This window comes from Tupaia chinensis, unplaced genomic scaffold (assembly GCF_000334495.1).
Source record: "Tupaia chinensis unplaced genomic scaffold, TupChi_1.0 Scaffold000084_3, whole genome shotgun sequence".
NCBI classification, from domain to species: domain Eukaryota; kingdom Metazoa; phylum Chordata; class Mammalia; order Scandentia; family Tupaiidae; genus Tupaia; species Tupaia belangeri.
In genome coordinates this window covers 3,856,329-3,861,049 of record NW_006159546.1, presented here as the reverse complement: position 1 = coordinate 3,861,049, position 4,721 = coordinate 3,856,329, and positions in this window count along the sequence as shown.

The following is a 4,721-nucleotide window of genomic DNA, read 5'->3' as shown; positions in this document are numbered from 1 at the left end:
GTGGGACATCATGAAGGAATCAGATTTTCACTTAACACTGTTATAATACAATCGATACAATCAAATCTTTCTATAAAAATATCTGGGGAAAATCCAAGTACTGCCCATTAAGAACACATTCCAAAACCATGATATTTTGGGGAACAAGCTATTACCCAAACCATACAGACAGGAAAGTTGTTTTACTTTATGAATTTTCCAATTAACAATTGACTATAATAATGCCTAGGGAAAGTAAGTTTACGGTTATTTATTTATTTTTTTTTGATATCTTACATAAACCTACATGTTTTTGTTTTTGTTCTTTTTGTTTTACTTTTTATTCATTTACTGCGTTAAGTGTGGTGTCTCCATACACACTTTCAAAGTCACTCTTTAAGAAAGGGATCAAGTCTGATGTTCAGCAAATTACAAGACTTTGATCCCAAATTAAGAACGTCTTGGTCCAGCCACTGAGTACACCACAGACTGTCGTGTACAAATCTGAAGTGCCAGAAGCCACATGGAAACCCAGGTTCAAATCTCTGATTGACCTGCAACACTCCAGAGGTGAGACCCCGGGGCCCCAATTAGCTGGAAAACCAATGGTAGGTGATTTCAAGGGTGCAGACCCTGTGAGGGTGGGAGTGCTTATCTCTCTGTCTCTCTCTATCTCAAAAAAAATACAATAAACTATACAAAATAATCTAATAATAAAAGTGAGTACATGAATGAATGCTTTTAAATTTTTCTCATATTCATTGAAACAGAAGAGATTATCTTTGGTCACGTTTGAAGACTGTTTAAGTAATAGGTTTGGATACACATAGACATTGCTACAGTTTCTGAATACTCAAACTTATTTAAAATGAAACTTTTTTTCTTTTCTCTCCAAACTTCTTGGTACCCTGATCTCACTCCTTGAAATCATTATGTTTATGCTGAATTAGTATTTGTCTCAGGAACACTCTAAATATAGCAAGAAATATAGCCTAGAGAATTCTACTACTCTATGGATTACATTAGCAGTTCAAGTAAGAATCTTGATATGTAAGCAAAATTCACATTCATATTTGCATATTTATTAGCCTTTGTATAGACAGATACCTTTAAGTCTCAACTTTCTCTGCAGAAGTTGCTAGTAACTTAATTTTTTTGCAGCTGTTTTTGACAACTTAAAAATAAAATATATTTGACCTTTTGTTTAGAATGTCATGAATAAGAATAGAGCATGACAAGGCTTCTTAGCTGAGATGTTTAACAAGCCAAGAGTGGGTCAAATGAATGTTTCACAAAGGGTTTTACATTCCTTCTTTACATTGGCAAAGGTGAAAATCAGAAAACTGGTTTCTATACATTCTGTGTCAAGCCCTCAGTGACTGAATGTCCAGTCTGGAGTATGACTCTAAAGTATACATTTCTACCTAAGAAAACAAAAGATTTTATATTTCTACATTTGTCTATGAAGAAAGCTAAATTGATTCTGAAAGGTTTATTTTATTTCTCTTTGATATTTTTGTGACCTAATTCATTGGGACCTTTTCAATCATTTGCTCTTCTTGTTTGTAACTTTACATTTCTCTAACAAAGCTTCCACCCTGCTGCCTTGGAAGTCTTTCAGAAACACAGGAGTGTTTTGTTGTCAGTTCTAAACCATTTAATATCACTGACATGATTTGAATACTGTTCCCTAAGTTATACTGAAACTTGATCCCCAATGCAGCAGTATTGGGAAGTGAGACCTAATAGGAGGTGCTTGGGAAGCCAGGAGGGGGAGGATTCCGCATGAATAATTAGTGCCAGCTCCTGGGAGGGAGGACCTTCTCCCTAGCTAGCAGGTTGATACCAAGTAAGTTGGTTGTCCCAGGTCTCTGCACACATAGTTTTCCTCTCATGTCCCTTGACTGTGTGTTACACAGCTCCACGCTCTTAGTCTTTTAACCTACCCTAACTGTGACCCAAATAAATCTCTTTTCTGTATAAATCATCCAGTCTCGGGTATTTCTAGTACAGCAACACAATAGACTAACATAGTCAATTACGCAAGAGAGAAAGCCCATACTCTTTAGCCCTTCTTGTAAATCCATGTGTGTGTGCATGTGTGTGTGTGTATGAATGCATTTATGTGTGCAGTCAAGTTTAGGTCTATCCTCCACCCCCTCGCATACTATTTCATACACCTGGGGACTTTCTTGTAGACCTCAGCAAGTGCCACACTGTTTCCCATTCTGTTCCTTTGGCCAATGTAATTCCCACTTTTGAAATGCCTGTCCCTTTTTCAGCACCAATAGCTTAGAAACAGGCTAGAATATTTTACTCTTCAGAATTTTTTCAAAGGCCTATTTACTTATTTTTAGTGTGTTAAGCACCTTTCTTCTGCAAGATAAATTTATTCAAATTATCCCTGGAGGCTCTGCTGAAGTTTGTATAAGATTCTGGTGTTTTGTTGTACTTATTTATTTTTGTTCAGCTCCTTCATCCAAGCCAATGACTCTCAACAGTTGGGTATATAAGAATATTAGAGGTCTTTAAGAAATATGTGGAAACTGGGTAGCATGACAAAACTACTCATGGGTTGCCAATTTTTTAAAAGAAACAAGTTCTTTGATCCCCTTTTTCCACAAACTTTTGAAGTTTTCTCATATTAGGCTAGTGGGAGCAGATAGAATTGGGAAGGGGCACATCAAACCCAAGGGGTTAATTTTCTTTGTTGAGTGGGTGTGTGCCTCTGGAGAGAAACCAACTTGAGTTAAGGACAGTAAAGTGTTTGACCAACTTGATGCGCACGACAAAGACTGCACACACACAGGCCCTCTCTGCTGAGAATGCTGCCGAGATGTCCCAAGAGTGTGCAAACTCTACATTTTTTCTCTTGCTTAAATTGTAAGTTATGAATAAAAAGTAATCTTTTTTATTTATTTGAGTAAAAAGACATTTGTGGGACACAGATGTGGTTTATTACCTGTTGATGATGGGTATAGTATCCTCAACTGGACTGAGGTGCATATCACGCTGTGTAAATTCTCCTTACAATCTAAATGATGTATAATGATTGAATGTATAAATAATAAAAAAACAAATCATTTTTTAAAAGCCAGGCACATCTGTCATGGTATGTTATGTGTGTGCTTCTAACAGCATGTGAATACGTGTGCATGTTTACAGGATGTGTGTTGGTATATCGAGTGCAGTCTGAAGTCTGGGAAGAAAGATCCAAGCCTGTTCTTGCTTTGGATCTCATCTCTCAATTTTTATCAGAATTTCTGAGTGTTTAATTTAATGAGTAAACTTTTTGGTATGTAGTTTATTTATGTTTTGTTTGTTTGTTTGTTTGTTTTAATGCCACAGGGCCCCGGTGCTCACCAGAGAGAGAGAATGAGGAAAAGTGAGAAAAAGGCCCCAGGGGAAATGGCTATGCTACAATCCCTTCTCCATTCTTCTCCTGGGACTTTGAGCATGTAGGTGTATGTGCCTGGTATGATTTTCAAGCTGCCAGGTCTGGGACTCAAACCACAGTCAGCCATGTGAAAGTCCAGTGCCTTTAACCACTATACTACCTGTTCACCATAGAGACAGAGTCAGAGAGACAGAAAGCAAGAAATCACCTCCCAGGGGAGACGGCTTTACTGTAATTCCTTCTCCTCCATTCTCCTCTCCAAATTTAGGGCATGCACACACACCTGGCCAGAGTGAGTTTCAAGCTTCTGGGTCTGGGACTGGAACCACGGTGAGCCAGCAATGCAACCATTGCAGCATCTGCTGGTCCCTAGGTCTTACTTTTACTGTGGGATTTTGTTGTGACTATTTGTGGGAGGGTGATGTCATTGTAGCTGACCTCTTTCTTTGAATTTGTGCACTTTTCTTTCACTTGTTTATTTCTCCTCAGGTAAGAACTCTATTACCTGGTTATGCATGCCCAGGTGGACTGTGAAGCTATGAGGGATTATGAGTGTAGAGACAATCATATCATTTTTTTGCTCTGAGTGGGAAATAGGGTGCTGGCTAAGCATCCCAGTGATTCCCTGTGTTTGTATACAGAATGGCGAGAAGGAAGAATGAAAGTGTGTACCCTGTCCTCTCTGGGCATCAGGGGGTCTAGCTGCCATCCCCGGAAACAGTGGTTGATGTGTCAGATGTCGTTGGTATATTGAGACTCTCTGCTCCTAACTGCCTAGCTTTCACATTTTCTCTCTCATCCTCACATGAACGTTTCTCAATCAAGCGTGAATAAAAGTGAATGACATTTTATGTCTTATGTATTCAGACATCCAACTTACAAGAGTTTAAAAAAGGAACTTAGAAACATCTGGGCTGGTTGACATTAGAAAACTGCACTGTGCCTTAACGAATGAAAACATCAATTCTAAGAAGAACATAGTCCCTTATTAATCATATTAATGCGTCCCATCTCTTTTAATCCATGCAACCTTGTAAGCAAGGTAATGCTGTCTTCTAAACAATGTGCTTTCTCTAATTGGACAGTGTGTAATCGATGATATTGCGTATGACCATGCCAGCATTATCTGTTAATGACTTTCATTGTTTCATTCTTTCATTCACTCATTTAATAGCATACTCTTAGGCTCTCTTATGGACCAGGGAGGTGATGCCAGGAAGCAAACAGGCAAAGCCTCTGGTTGGAGTTTACATGCCTTTCTGTCGCAGGGATAGAAACAAACCCTGTCTTATCTGTTGTTCCTCTCATTTATCCTTTTCCTACAACTGTTTTTTATGGAATTAAA